Here is a 17,080-nt window from a genome sequence, read left to right as displayed (position 1 = left end):
ACAGTGTCCAGTGTGTTTCAGTGTCGTTTGCATTTCATCCACAAGATGGTAGCGCACACTTTCCATTTAATGTAAAGCTGGCCTGTGAGTCCATATTTCCCGTAAACTACAGAATGGTTGGTTTTGAATTGAGGCCAACCTCTCTGGATATCATTCAGCACAGCTTTTTTTTTTTTTTTTTTTACTGTGATGAATAGTTGATTTGGAGTATATTAAATACTGCTATAGAAAAGTGGGGATTCATCTGAAATAAAGAAAACACAGAAATGCATTGCATTCCAGCTTCTTACAGGGAATTTGAGAAGTGGGAATACTTTGGACATCTAAAAACCACACACCAAAGATCAGATACTCACATTTTTCAAAAACACTACCTTAGTACATCATGCAAAAGTCATTCAGGATGTCAAGTTCAATTAATCTTGGGTGAAATTTTGCACAGTAACAAAGTTCCTTCCATGAAACTAGTTCAAGAGGGTTATAGGTGGTTTCCCCTGAAATCCAGGGAGAGAGTCAGTCCTTAGATGCTATGAAATTTCCATGAGCTAAATTAGAGGGCAGCATCAGCAGCTTGGCATGCTCCTCTGTCTGCCTCCTCCCTCTCATCGCCTGTGCCAGAGGGGACAAGACACAGATGGGGAAAACATCTGGCCCTTCTGCCTCTGTCAACCGCAGGGTCTTCTTTGGGGTTCAGGTCTCAAGCTCACTTCATCGTTTTTTGAACTCTTTTTAAAATGAGAAGCTCAAGTGGGATTTCCTTTCATCTTACTCTATTATCTTCCAATTAAATTAGATCTAATGCCGTGTATCAGAACCACAAAAGCAAAGCTTCAAGGCATCTAAGAAACATCCAATTCGGTTGCCAAGAAAGGCTGAGAGCTCCCCACCTGGGAAAGAGCAAGGCAGAGAAGCCAGATGCCAGGAGCCAAGGCTGGGATGTGATCACGCCAGAGCAGGAGCTCTGCTGCCTCCACTCTGAGGTTGCTTTTTCAATGGGCTCTGCAACTGAGGCAAGACACCCTCAGGCCTCTATAGTCTAGCTTCATCTCAGCTAGTCATTTTACAGCTCCTGTTACTCCACATACACCTTTGATTTCACCACAGATAAATCAGCCCACGTTCTCTTCAATTTCACCACATTTGTTCTTAGACCTTGTTCATCACGTTCTTTTTGACTCCGGCAACTCTGAACCATAATCAGAAACTTCATTGGTTCAGCTCATGCAGTAGAAGCATTGCAAGCGGTGATGGGTTTGGCTAATTTCTTTTAAAGGTTATCAAAGAGTAATAGTTACAGATAAGACAGAGAAGAAGAATTCTTTAAGACAAAAAGTGACTCTTAATCTTCCTTATTCTGACTGTGTAGCTGTTGTGCTTTGTTTTAAAACAGGTGTTTCTTTTCTAGGTCAAGTCTCTCCATCCTTGTCTGCTTAACTGTATAGTAAAACCACGGAAAACTCACAGGGATTTCTGTTCCCTTTTCCCTGATAGGGTGTTGTTTATTTAAAACAATCTCCTGCCGTCTATGTTCAATAATAGCAAGAGGTATTTATTCCCCAAATGCCTCCCTTTAGAAACTCTGGAAGACCTAAGCCTGCTCCTATGTTGGATTTTAAAAATCTTTCAGTGCCAGTATGACACCATGATGCTGCAAAGTGCATGAGGTGATGCAAAACCCATGAAGACAGAGAGAAAGTCAGGAGGCAGATCCACCAAAGAAAGGCTCTCAGTGACTCTCCTCAATTTCATGATTGAACTGAAATGAACATGCAGTGTTGCACCATAGCCTGGATTGTCTGTCTTTCTGTCTGTGAGTAATAGATAACTTCTAGAAATGTACACATCTACTTGTCTTTCTGAATGGCACAAAGTAAAACAAAACCACAATTTGTCAAAGCGAAACGGGATACTCTAAAGAGCTCTTGAGTGGAATCCGTCTCTGACATTTGATGTCTCATTGTTCTGTGTAAATTGTACCATCCCTATGATCTTATATCCTTCATTTTCACTTAAATTATCAAAACCTTTGCTACGCGGGTCAGTTTTTTAAAATGTGCTGTTTGATAGCTTCATTACGTGTTGCATGGAAGCAGCAGCCCCTCTTCCACACTGAATGCTGTTTGACTGACTGCCTGTAAATGGAGTGAGAGATGCCAACAAGACTGTCATCTTCCTACCCGCAGAGAGGGGAAGGCACGGACTGCTCCGCCTATGTGAGCACGCTCCTCGAGTGGGTCCCCAGATTCCAGCTGCCTGCACCCAGGGCACTTCCAGAGGAAAAGATCAGGAACACAACCCTGTGCTGCTATTCAACCTTCTCAACTTGTAGATTCCTTCCCACTGCAAGTGGAGGTCTTGATTTTATGCCCAAAAGGACAATATGTGCTTGGATTCAGAATTACATATAAGTGCAAGTATCAGATGACCGAAACTAATATAAAGAGTTAGATGTGGAACAAAAAGCAGAACTGCCTGAGACCCATACTTGACATTCACAGAAATTCTGAATTTAATAGCATGTCTCTGTGGAGGTATGGAAATGAAGAAAACATTCCCTCCATTCTTTTTTGTTTGTTTGTTTTATTCTTTAATGATTTATATTATGTATTTACTTTAAACTCAGAGTTACAGAAAAAGAGAGAAATAAAGATTGGGATCATCCATTTGCTGATTCACCCTTGAAATGACTATACTTACCAGCATCAGGTCAATCTGAAGCCAGCAGTCAGGTGCTCCAGCCAGGTCTCCCACGTGGCTGATACAGGCCCAAACACTTGTAACATCTTTTGCTGCATTCCCAGACCGTTAGCAGACAAGGAGATTAGAAGTGGAGGAAACAGAACATGAACTGGAACTCACATGAGATGCTGGCATCACAGGAGGAAGCCTTTACTCAGTCTGCCACGTGTTGGTCCACACACCCCCTTATTAGTTGACAATGGAGTTCCCTAGGAAGAAGTGTAGCCCAAAGTAAGCCTGTGGATCCGGGATACGGGTTGACACCTGGACAGAACCACTTGGGAGTATGTGTATAAGGATCTGTTTATTAAATATATATGGACAGTATTTACTAAGCACCAATTTTACATCAGGCACAGTGTTAGGAAATATTGATTAAAAGATAAATATGAGTATCTAAAAACTGTGGAATATTACTCAGCTATAATAAGAATGAAATCATACCTTTTGCAATTAAATGGATACAATTGGAAACCATCACGCCCAGATAAATAAGCCAGTCCCCAAACAGCATCTTGTTTTCCTGGTTTGTGGTAATTAATACACACAATGCCAAAAATGCAATCTTTATGAGTGAGAGCAACATCTGGGATTTGATTATTTTTTTACAGCCTTGTCTATTCTGCTGAGTAATAGCGGGCTTTTTTCCTGCTTACTTTTTATTGGTATCTCTACTAACAGAATGTTAAGCCTGTGATATGCCGTTGTAAAAATAAGGTAGAGAAGAGGAAGAGAGGGCAGGGGAAGATGTGGGGAAGTGTGGGAATGTGAGTGGGAGGGATGGAGGAGTGGCAGGGGTAGTTATGCTCCCTACTACGTGGAAGGTACTCACTTGGTACAAATAAATAATTTTTTAATAAAAATTTAAGCGTGGGGCAGGCATTTGCGGTAGGAGATGAAGCCACTGCTTGGGATGCCCACATCACCTACCAGGAGTGCCTGGAACTGAGTCTCACTCTATTGTGTCTGCTTTCCTGTTATTGCATATTCTGGGAGCCTCAGACTGTGGCATGAGGATTTTGGTCTCTTTCACACATAGGAGACTTAGTTTAAGTTCCTGAATCCTGGATTCAGCATTGGGGGCATGAACCAATGAATGCAAGACCGATCTCTCTATCTTTCTATAAAAATAAACAAACAACTGCATTTATTTATTCATTCCACAAATATTTACTGACTGATCACCATAGGGAAAACAGTGGTGAAACAAATTTAAGATCTCTGATTTCATGGACCTTTCAATCTAGTGGGCAATATAAATATTAAATGTAAAATGATTTAGCATTTAAAAATAATTGTGTCAGAGCCTGCACTGTGGTGTGCCAGGTAAAGCCATCACTGCCTGTACTAATGGAATCCTATGTGGCTGTCAGTTCGTGTAGTAGGTGTTCTTCGTCCATTCATCCTCCATGCTAATGTTCCTGGGGAGGCAGGTGAATGCGGCCCGAGTGTTTGGGCCCCTGTTACCCATGTGGGAGACTTGGGCGAAGCGCTTAGCTCTGGCTTTGACCTAACCCAGCACTGCCCATTGCAATCATCTGGGGAGTGAACCAGTAAGTAGTAAGTGGAAGAGTTTATTCTCTCTCTCTCTCTGTAACTCTGACTTTCAAATAAATGAACAAATTTTTCAAAACTCATGTCAATTATACTGCTCAATTTCTCATGCAAGTGAGGATGAGGCAAGGGATTCGGAAAAGAGGAAACCAAAGTGCCAACCTCATGACTATTTGGGGAGAACAATGTGGAGTTGTAGTTGCTTACCTAAGTGGGATTTTTAAGATGCCCCTGCATAAATGTTCTGCATTCCACTTGAGTTCTTCTTCCCAGAGGAGGGTGTGGGGGGCAGGGGAGAAGGGAACCACACCACAGCTAAGCTCAGTTGGCTGAAAGGACAAAAGGCTCGGACAGGGTAAGAGACCGGGTCTGGTGCTAGAGAGGATTTCTCTACATAAGGAAAAAAAAAAACCACTAAAAACAACTGTGGTGAGAGGGAAGCATTGGGGCTTCTCCTGTCTTTTGTTTCGTGTTTTGTTATCTGCTGGCTCTCTAAGAAATTATCGGAACAGTTGAAGTTTATGACATCACACTAACAAAGCTGCAAATCCACCTAAAAGTGCACAAACGACAGAAAATGTTGTCTTTAGAGGCTGATGTTTATTGTAAAATGTTCATTTGTGAAATGTTTTAGAAAACACAGAAGCATCCCATTATTCAAAGTAAGTGTGACTTTGAAGCACTGTTTACTAGACTTTTAGTTTTTTCTCCTCTGCGTAATCTTTATTTTGCTTTCCTGGTTGCTTTGCTTTCTATGAGTAACTAGGTCTCAATGATCTGCAAAGGAGCAATTAATTTGTGGATTGAACACTAATTAATATTAGGCAAATAGTCTCACAGAAAATGGTAAATGTATCACACATCAGCGAGGATCTTTAGGGTACAGATTCCTCCTGAATTTCTGTTATTGCACTAAGAATTCCTCCATGGGTGCCAGAATCTGAAGTGAACCAGTAACCATGACTTTGATTCCTGCTTGCATTTGGTGTTTGAGAATATATTGCACAGCTACGGGCTGCTCCATGGAGTCATGTGGACGTCTTTCTCTATTAAGAGAGGAGTCACACTGGAAATGAGTCCACGGGGTCCCCATATCCAAGTCTGCAGAAAAAATGCCTGTGTTAGCGCCTAGGTGAGAAGAGGAAGATGGGGATTGCACCGCATTGTTCAAGGAAGTGAAGAATAGATGATATTTCCATTTTCAGTCAGTTAATTCTATGGCCATCCCTCCAAGCAATTAATATGCCATGATTTTAAACTTGTTGTGTCACTTTCAGAATCCACAAATGCAAGACAATAATAACTATATTGCTAAATATGGAATTCTAACTGGATAAGTTTACGTTCATTTTCTGTGATTAGTATAATTTTGACTATGATTTGGTGGGTTCTCCATGGACAGACTCAGAGAGCTTTCCTTTCCAATAAAAATAGTAAATCTTTTTTTTTTAAAAAAAAACTAATTCTAGCATTATATTTAATTCAAATGTAATACAAGCTCAATGGGACTTATTTTGAAAACTCTAAATGCAGTGGTGTATGCAATGAGATGGAATTCAACATTATGACATGCTCTTTTCCCTCAAGGAACATGGCAATACTTGGAAGCTAAAGGCTAAGGCAGAGACCACAAGCCCTACAGGAAAGAGAAGAGAAGACCTCATTTCCTTCACCCAGAGATTGCGCTGGAGATTACGGAGGCCTCAGTGTTGCCCCACAGGCAGGGACATGGTCCAGGGAAAATGGAGATGCTCAATTACCAACATTGCGGATGCCAACATCCCTCCTCATCCAATGTCAGATTCCTGTACTCCCAGCAAGGATTTTCTACCCTGGCTGATTGTTAAGATCATTTTAGTAGATTATTTCCCCTTCCTCATTTCTAAAATCTCATTTGGGATTTTAATCTGATTTATATTAACTCCTGCATTGGTTTGCAAAGTTGTACTGCTCTTAGTATTCACTCTAGGCCTCTCCCTCCCCAGAACAGAAACTTTCAATAAATTCAAATCTTCTTTCATGCTTCCTCAAGTATGATGGTTATTGTCTTGCTGTAAAGTCTCTGATTTTGTGATTAGTATATAAAGGATGTTCCATAGAAGGGTGCTTCCAAAAGTTCATGATAAAACATACCATCACATATCTGCTTATTCATCTATTAATATTACATCTAATATGGATAATTTTAGATAGAGTAAATTATTATGTGACAGTTACATGGACTTAGCTGTATATTTTGAATATTGTGAACAATACATTTTTCATTATATTTTCAGATTATTACATTTTTAAAAAGGAGTTTTAAATTTATATTGCATTCAGCTTTTTAAGCCACAATTTGACTTTCCATCGATTCATTCATGATTTTTCTTTTTTTTTTCTTTTTTTTTTTTAAAGATTTATTTTTATTATTTTTTCATTGGAAAGGCAGATATACAGAGAGGAGAGACAGAGAGGAAGATCCTCCATCCGATGATTCACTCCCCAAGTGAGCGCAACGGGCCGATACTATGCCGATCCGAAGCCAGGAGCCTCTTCCAGGTCTCCCACGCGGGTGCAGGTTCCCAAAGCTTTGCGCCGTCCTCGACTGCTTTCCCAGGCCACAGGCAGGGAGCTGGAAGGGAAGCGGGGCCGCCGGGATTAGAACCGGCGCCCATATGGGATCCCGGGCGTGCAAGGCGAGGACCTTTAACCACTTGCGCCACCGCGCCGGGCCCCATTCATGATTTTTCTAAGAAAAACAGCAAATGACATTGAAATTCCTTCTTTCTTTCCCACATCTCTGCTTCTTTACTTCTGCTCCATGTCTTATTGCCTTGACTAGAACTCCTGATGTAGAATAATAATGGTGAGAGCCACATCCTTTTTCTAATCTTAGTTCTAGTACATTCCTGTAATATTTTGTTATCTTTGGTGTTGAATATTTATTTTTACTGTGTTCAGAAAATAGTCTTTTCATATTAGCATTTTTTATTTTCACAGAAATGCAATTATAATGTATTCAGTGCGTGTTGAATAATCATGTAAAAATCTCAAGTTTTCTTTTTTTTGATACCATATACCAATGATTTATAATTACAGATGATAACTGCAGAGAGGGCGAGTTAAGCCTGTGCTTGGGAGCCATCCCCCCTCACAAACCAGTTTCCCCAAAGCGAGCACTTTGGGAAGTAGCAGTGATGGCTCAGGATTTGAATCCCTACCATCAGAGAGAATCCCTGGCATCTGAGGACCTCCTGACAGGACTAGTGATAAATCAATCAACAAAAGTCCCACAAGCAAACTAAGTTGATGGAAACGTGGTTCCCCATAGTGATAAAAGCCACCTCTAGAAATTGAGTTGTTCCTCTTTCTCAAAGAAGAATCTCCAGCTTCCGTGCTTTCAAAGGGTCTTCTCTCTTTTCTCATTATATTTTGCCCCCTCTTTAAACCCTGATTCATGCTGCACCCACATGCATGTCACGGCATTGATGGAGATGATGAACTGCTTTTGCAACTCTGCACTGACCCCTTGTTCCTTTTACATGTTATAGAACTGAAGCTCTTCATCTCTAAGCCGTTACTCTGGATTTCCTGCTGCAGGTAGCCAACCTAATTTCTCATTGATCAATAGGTAATCAGTTTTACTGTGTTGTGACAGTGATCCTTGCCAGATTTTTATTTAAACTTGCACTGTTAAAAATACATGCTTGGGACCCTGTGCCGTAGCCTAGTGGCTGAAGTCCTAACTTCACACATGCCAGGATCCCATTTAGGCACCAGTTCTAATCCTAGTGGCCCCGCTTCCCATCCAGCACCCTGTTTGTGGCCTGGGAAAGCAGTCAAGAATGGCCCAAAGCCTTGAAACACTGAACCCACGTAAGAGACCCAGAAGAGGTTCTGGGCTCTTGGCTTCAGATCGGCTCAGCTCCAGCCATTGCAACCACTTAGGGAGTGAATCAGCAGTCAGAAGATCTTCCTCTCTGTATATCTGACTTTCTGATAAAAATAAAATAAGTCTCTTTTAAAAATACATGTTTTCTGGGTGGTCAAGCAGGTTAAGTCACTTCCCTTCACTGCTGGTATCCTGTATGAGTGCTCCACTTCCAATCCATCTCCCTACTAATGTACCTAGGCAAGCAGTATAAGATGGCCCCAGTCCTTCAGTCGCTGATACGCATGTGGGAAATGTAGATACAGTTCCAGGCTCCTAACTTGGGCCTGTCCCAATCCCAGCCATTGTGGCCATTTGAAGATCAACCAATGGATGGAAAGAAATCTCTCTGTTCTTGCCTTTCAAATAATACATGTTTGTGGAGCAGGTGTTTGACCTAGCAGTTAAGGCAAATACATCCCATAATGGGTTCAATTCCTGGCTCTACTTCCCAACTCCAGCTTCCAGCTAATGTACAACCTCGGAGGTAGTAGTGATGACTCACACACTTGAAAGTCCTGGATCAATTTCTCAGTTCTTGTTTTCTGCCAGGATCCAGATAGCTGTTGCTGGCATTTGGGGACTGAATCAATGGATGGGACATATCTTTTATTATTATTAAATACATTGCATTATGTGACACAGTTCTATAGGTACTGGGATTCCCCACACCCCTCCCCAGACCCTGCCGCCCATGGTGGATTCCTCCACCTTGCTGCATTACCACAGTTCCAGTTCAGTTGAGATTCTTTCATTGCAAGCATATACCAAGCATAGAGTCCAGCATCTTACTGTCCAGATAAGTTCAACGGCTTGTTGGGGAGATCATCTCTGGTCCTCCAGACATATTTTTAATTTAATCTAAAGTTTCTCCTTGTGATTTGCAGCCTAACTTAGGTTGTAAACAGAATGTTTTTGAAACAAGCAGTTGAATCTGAGCCAATCAGCATCTGTTAGCTGTTCAGACTTTGCTCAAATCTGACTGAGACCTACTGTAAACAATCAGGATATATCTAAACCTTATTTCTCTTTCCTGTATAGTTTTGATTATAATATAACTTGTCCAAATGGTGGGTTGGGGCATTTGGTCCACTTTAGTGTGACACCAGATTCTAAAGTTGTCAATAAAGCCAATTAAGATAATCATAGCTAGATTTGTTATAACTCTTTGAACCACCAGGATGGAAGCTCACCTACTTCTATCATTTGATTTCCTGAAACTCTGAATGGCACATTGTGTTGTCACCAGACTGGTTGGTTACCCACTGTGTTTTACTTACAGGACTTGAAGAAACCCTAATACATCTCAGTATCATTGCCACCCCACAACTTCCTGCCCTGCTGACCGGAGGGAATACTCTTCACAGTGACCTTAAAGGGTGGATCAGAGGCAAGAAGATGAGGAAAACAGCTATTGCTTTCTCAAATTTAGGGCTAACTAGTAGAAGTCTGACTTCCTGCAACTGAGTAAATAGTGGTTTTAAGTCATGACGCCAGAGAGCAGAAAATGGGAGAGAAACACAAAGTCACCTTGCAGAGGAGTCCAGGATGGCTTAGTCTTCTGGGATGACAATGGGTAGACCGCTAAGTGATTATTTTCAGTCCAACTCCACCTCTACTGGCCAGAAACCATGTAGAAAATGAATACAGAATCCATGACCTTTTTAGTGTTATAATTTTTCTCTCCCACATATAGCATTACACATTTCATTTTCCCTGAAAAAGAAAACAATACCATACATCAATAACATGTTTTTTAAACACACTTGATAAATTGTTATTGTTAGGGCCTGGTATAATGGTTCAATTGGCTAATATCCTCTTGTGAGTCCCAGGATCCATATGGGTACCAGTTTGTGTTCTGACTGCTCCATCAGCTGCTTATTTATGGCATGGGAAAGCAGTGGAGGATAGCCCAAAGCCCTGGAACCCTGTAGCTGTGTAGGAGACCAGAGAAGGTTCCTACCTCCTGTCTTCAGATTGGCTCAGCTCCAGCTGTTTCAGCCATTTGGGGAGTGAACCAGCAGATGGAAGATCTTTCTCTCTGTGTTTCCTCTCTGTAAATCTGCCATTCCAATAAAAGTAAATAAATCTAAAATATTTATAAAATTGTTATATACAATTTAAGAGCAACTGTATTGGGTTGTAGAGTCATAAACATTGTTTTAATAACATCATAATAATATAGAAAATGGAAACCTACTCTAATAAAAAATTAAATATCCAACTTAACAATTTTTGCTACTATTGATCTTAACACTATGTTGTTAAGAAACATTTCTAAAAGTGGGATTAAAGGGTCAAAGTTGGAACTGTATTTAGTGCTCTTGACATATGTTAAAGACAAATGGATAAACAATTTTAAGAGTAATCATCTGATGTGCTAATGTGGTGGCAGATCAAGCAAAGTTGCTGCCCATGATACCATCATTCCATTCAGGAGCTGACTCAAGACGTAGCTGCTCCACTTCTGATTTATCTAATGTGCTAATGTGCTCGAGAAAGTACCTGAAAATGGCCAAGAGCTTGGATCCCTGCATCCATGTAGGAGACCCAGAAGATGCTCCATGCTCCTGACTCTAGGCCAAGCTCAGCTCTGGCCATTTCAGCCATTTAGGGAGTGAATCAGTTGACAAAAGGTCTCTTTGTGTCTGTCCTTCTCTTTTTGTAACTCTGAATTTCACATAAATAAATAAATACTTTATTCTTTAAAGAAAGTCATCATCTAAAACGTCCCTAAATCCCTTTGAATGTTTGCCATCATAGGCACATGAAGTGTCTATTGGCTAGGCTTTAAGTGTCCTCCACTAATGTCATCTCTAGCTCAATGTGGTTCTTGTTCTCATTGTGCTTCACTGGGGGTAATTTGACGAAGATCACAAAAGTCAGTGGTGACACAGATTCAACTTAGATCTTCTACCCCAAAATTCAATGCTCTTCTTTCCTTCCATGTCACTTATTTGGACATTCTTATTTTACACACAAAGACACTGATATCCAGGAATACTAAATAGTTTTCCAAAGGACACGCAGGTAGGCAGCAGAGTGTACCCAGTTCTATTCGTGCTTAGTGAAGAAATGATAGCTGTATTCAGGACCAATTTGCAACAGTGAATGATTAGCAATCATCTGAAGAACTGGTCAAACACAACAAACAAACTCTGTGAATTACTTTGGCATAATTTTAATTGTGTGACTCCAACTGTTTCCTCTGCCTTTTCCCAGTGTATTTCTTCACCTTTCTTCTTGTCTTGAAGAAACATGGAGCTCGAATCTGTCCCTCTCTGAGTCAAGAATTCAAGAAAAGAGCAATTCATACGACAGATTTTAAGAGCAAAGGATGCTAGGTACAAAACAAGAGCCCATTTGCACAGCTTTTCCGTTGGAAAAATCTGTTCTTAGAATATTGCTTTCCACTGAACTAATTTGGTTTCCCATCTCTATCCATTTTTATTTTTATTTTATAGTGCTATATGTTGGGAGAGGGTCTCAACATACCTATCTCCTTCTCTTTATGCTCTCCCTGTTGTGTCATCGTCTCTATTTGGGAAAGCAACACTCATGCTAAAACACATGTTGAATAATTACAGAGAAGGAGTATTCATGGTTTCCTAATTATAAAACATAACTTTGGCATGGGAACATCTTTATAAAAGCATAAATTGGGAGACTAATGTCACGATGACCAGATCCACCCCTGTTTCTTCTGTTCTCACGTAGTTGATAATAACTGTATTGGTTGTAAAAGAAAAAAAAAAGTGACCCATCCTAGAAATTGCAACAGCTCTAACAGAGGCTACAAAAAGATGGGAAGGGGATTCCCAGGTATAGAGTTTTGAGTTCCTCTCTGTCTCTTCAAGGTCCACTCACCATTTACCCTTTCTGTTTCCCTGCATGCCAGGTGCTGCACCCACAATGGACTCAGCTTGAGAATGATTCCTATACTGTCTTGCTTCTTTTGTTCACACTGAATCTTGCCTGAAATACCTTTTTCCTGTCCTTTCAGCAAAATACCACAAAATGAAATTGTCAAATTAAATTTCATCACTCTCCAAATACTATGGAACAACTTTCACAGAAAGTATTATTTATCCTTTGTAATCTCATTCATGACATTCACACAATTAGTTTCTCCTGCTAACATAGATTTTTTTGTTTTACTTTCTATCCTCCACTTGGTGACATCAAGTACAATGATATTTTGCATCTTTGTTTGCTAAATATCTAGCAGAGGGTTTGGCAGATATTTTCTGTAATGGGCCATGTAATTCACAATTTAGACTTCATGGTCTGTATGATTTCTGGTGCCATTCATCTCTGCTATTACAGTACAAAAGCAATCAGAATCCAAATAAATGGATGCGGTTGTGTTCCAATGCACTTTGTCTTCAAAAGGCCACATTAGGCTCACTAGTTGTAGTCTGCCCATATTAGAACATGTTTTTGTACACACGCTGACACACACACACACACACAATAAAAAATAATTATTAAATTAGATAGCCAGTTCCCACTGACAGGAGTTTCCTTACCACCCTCCTAACTTAAGAAATGTTGATTTTTCTCTTGTGAGCAATGGAAAGTCACAGTGGATTTAAAGCAGGCTTTTTAAAACAATTATATTATTAAAAGACTGCCACTAAGACATGAGCTTATTCAAGACAGAATTTTATAAAAGGGATTTGACCTATTTTTTTTTCTTAACACTAAAGTCCCAAATCCAATGGCAAGTACAGTTTATTTTAAGTGTAAAAACCTTGGCTATTGGGAGGTCCCGGATTGGGTCAGACTCCTTGCTTGAGGTCCTGGCTCCAACCATCGTAAACACACGGTGCCAGTGCACCTGGCGGCAAGTGCATATGGCACCTGGCGGCAAGCTCTGGGGTCTTGGGGGTATGGAATTGCTGCCTAGGTACCTCCATATTGAGCCCACTGTGCTTGTGGGTTGCAAATTAATCCTGAAGAACTCTCAATGACAGAGTAACTTTTCCTTGAAGTTAAGCAAGGATACTGAGACCTGGTGGTTTAAAGGAGAGAGACTGGACCATCTTTATGGGTCAGACTGATATACCAGCCTACTTATGAATCCTGTGTACAACTTGTTATCACTGAACAATGCTGACCACCACACACCAGTCCATGCAAAAGCTAAGGCTGGGGGCTTGTCTAGCAGGGCCAGATACTAGTACCCTGACAGAATGTTGGATCAAGAAACAGGTCACATTAGGCAGGGCCATGACTTTAATCAGCATTCAAGAGAACCATTTCTGGGGGTAGATTCTGTAGGGCATGTGTGGGCCAAACCCTGTGGAAATACTAGTTCCACTGGTTAGCTCAAGACTTGGGATGGTGATGGGCTGAGCTAGGTATGACCACGGAACCTATCATCACTTACGGGTAAAGGAACCGACAATAGTCTGGGCTGGTCAAGGCAGCAGCACCAGAATGTGCATCCTAAAATAGGGTGTGGGGTGGCCCGGGCTGCAATGTTTATCAGCTCATACCAGGCCAAAATAGGACAGACTATGCCAGTCACTGGCCTAACACCCATTGGCATGTATGAGAACTAGGTCTGGAAGTGGGTCAAGTGGGGGAACTTGGGAAACTCTAGTGGGTTACAACTTTCACTGATGATCACATGGTCTAGGCTGGGCAAAGTAACCCCAATTACTACCTAAAGTGTGGGTTGGTTATGGAAGGGGGTAGACTGGGCAGGGCCAAGCAGACCTTAACTCACAAGGAAGAATAGAAATCAGGATGGAGCACAGGTCATGCCAAGCTAGGCTCTTACACTTACTGATCTGCATGAGCCAGGAATGTTAGGTCACAGCATCTAAGGCAAAGCTGGGGCTATGCCAAGCTGGGTCAGAGCAACCACTGGCATGCACGCCACCTATATCTGGGAACAGGCCAGGTCGGGGAGCTAAGAGGACACCCTAACTGGGTTGGGGTTCCTACTGGTGAGTGCAGGGGCCAGAGTGGGGGTTGCATTCTGGTCTGGATATGGCTGCAGTCTCCCTTGGCACACGTGTGATGTGACTCTGCCATCTCACCCGTTCAAATCCCAGTTAATCCACTTCCCATCCATCTCCTTGCTAATGTGCCTGGGAAAGCAGCAGAAGATGGTTCCAGACTTTGGACCTTACATCCATGTGGGAGATCTAGAGAGAATTCCCGATGCTCTCTCTCCCTCCCTCTCTCTCCCTCTTTCTCTGGTGCTCTCCCTGTCTCTCTCCCTCAATTTTCCTGCCTTTTTTTAATGAGCCAAAAGTTTATTTATTCATTTCTTGCATTTGAAGTATTCTTCAATAACATCTTTGGCTTGAGATTCTTTGCCATAGTCCTTAACGACTACGTAACTGCAGCCAACTGCTTTATGGGCCTACCCATTCCCCAAGTTTCTTGTTGTCATCAACCTTAATGAGGTTGATCTGGTCTTATAAACAGCATGCACAGCACAGTTTCTCCTTAGTCCTCCAGATCCTTTCTGCCAGGACCATCATGTGGCAGGATTGTGCCTGACTCTTCAGTTATATTCTCCACTATGGGAATCAGCCCACCCCACACTCCTCACTGCCTACCAGGACCCTTCTAGGATGAGTGTATCTTACCTCTCTGTTCCTGTACCCAGTACTAGAAAAACTGCTATTAGAAGTGACACCCAATGCCAGCACAGTGATTACTTTTCATGGGAACCCACTTGGCTGTGGGAATAAAGAATTAGAGCATATCATCATGACAATAATCTTGGGTGCCTTCATTGCCAAGGGATCAGTTACTGAATAGATGGACTGTTTTGGAACTGGATGGCTGCCTTGAAACTTGGATTGTTGCTTGCTTATTCAACAGAGACTTGCCTTTGAATAGGTATTCCATGCAACAGAGTAGAGAAAACCTAGAAGGACAACAGCCCAGAGCCCTCCAAATGAAACCACATCCCTTACTGCTTTTCCTCACATCTTTGGTGCCAAAGTAAGAAAACAAACTGGAGTCTTGACAGGGCTTGGCTGTCACTTTGTGTTCAGATGGCTCAGCAGACCCTATCTCTACTCTCCTGGACCTCAGTGCCAGAATTCAGAAACTTTCACCTACGTAGTCGAGTTCCCTGGAACCCAGGCTGGATTAGTGTCTCCGACTGTAGGCATTGCAGTTTACAGACTTGCATATGACTTCTGATCCATTGTTTTTAGGCAAATCTAGTGACCCTCATTCATATTCCATCATTTGAAGAAGTGCAATGATATGAGAAGAAAGATTAAGCCTATTATTTGTTGTATTCTCAGGAGACAACATTGGTTATAAATATTGATTCTGGAACAAAAAAGTTAGACCTCCAATTCCAGCTCTGCTACAAATACTGAACATATTTAATCTGCAACTCTCTCATCTGTAAAAATGAAATTGGTTATAATAGAACTGAATTCAGAGGTATCCTGTGAAGGCTAAGTAAAATAATGCTGGCAAAGGTCTTGGCATTGCATAAGTCTTCAGTAAACATTAGCATTTTTTTAGGGGAAAATGACAAGCAATTAAACATTTTGGAAATGCTACTAAATTAAGCTTACACTGACTTTTTCTCGTCGAGTTCAATGAACTGTTTTATTTTAAAATGTAAATAGCCCCCAGTTTCTTCTAAAATTCTTTTTAAGCTCAAATGAGTTGAATAGTTACCTTGGGCCTGGTCTTGTGAAAAACATGGAATCCCTTTTCATGCCGTACAGAGCCTGTGTGTTTGAGAGATACATATTAGTATCCCATCTGCATACCTGGGGAAATTGAGACTCAGTAAGGTTAAGTGATTTGCAAAGTGTATTAAGTAGACATGTTTGAATTAGTTATCCTAGCTCTCATATTTTCTCAGACTTATGAGATTAATTTATGCTCAATAGCCAAATGGGAACCAAAATGTTGACTTTGACAATGATCCAGTTAAACAGCAACAGACAGTTCTAGTAAATGGTTTTGCAAAACCAAATGAGGGCTACTAATCCTTCTCAAGGCAGACCTGCAGACTCCATGTAGCATCAATGGATCTACAGGTAGTCCACCACACACAACTTTAACTGACCACACAGGCAGCCCACAGGGCAAAGAAGACTTGCAATTTTTCGCATGCTGTTTGTCACTAGAAGACAGAAAATAAGGGTAGGAGGCAATCCAAGTCAAAACAGAGCACACTCAAGAACATTTGCTATTAACTTAAATAAAAGGCCAGGAACAGATGAATTCTTTATGAATTCTACCCCAAGGATAATATAGCATACATACAAACTTTAAAATGTACAGATCGCATGAACAGAAGTGACAAACAGGGTATGGCCTTTTTAATAGACATCAAAAAATACTTAACTAAACTCAACATCCTTACATTATAAAAGTGTTCCATAAATTAACAGAGAAAGTACAATTTCTCTGTATGATAAATTCATACATAACATCATTCACAGTAGTGAAAAGTTGCAAGCTTTCTTTGTCATTCAATATGTTCCTCTACTTCCTAGAAAGAACAATTAGAGAATCAAAAACCATCTGAATTTGAAAGCAATTAACTGGATGCGGGAGTTCAAGCAGTCTTACCACCTTCCACTGCTTTCTTTGGACATTAACAGGGAGCTGGTCTAGAAGTGGAGCTGCTGGGACTTGAAGAGGAACCAAAAGAGGGTGCCTATATCAGAGGTAGCTGCATTACCTGTTGTGCCACAACACTGGGCTAGCCATGTGTCCTTATATGGGTAATAATCCCATCATGAGAACGCCATGCTTATGATTTGATTATAATTCTAATTCATTAGGGGTGTTTTTCAACATTTGCATTTTGAGCCATGCAACCACATACAGTAACCAGTAGCATCCACAACACTGTTTTAAAGACTA

This window comes from Ochotona curzoniae, unplaced genomic scaffold (genome assembly GCF_017591425.1).
Source record: "Ochotona curzoniae isolate NIBS_2020 unplaced genomic scaffold, NIBS_Ocur_1.0 contig_1014, whole genome shotgun sequence".
In the NCBI taxonomy this organism is placed as follows: Eukaryota; Metazoa; Chordata; class Mammalia; order Lagomorpha; family Ochotonidae; genus Ochotona; species Ochotona curzoniae.
This window is presented reverse-complemented; position numbering follows the sequence as displayed.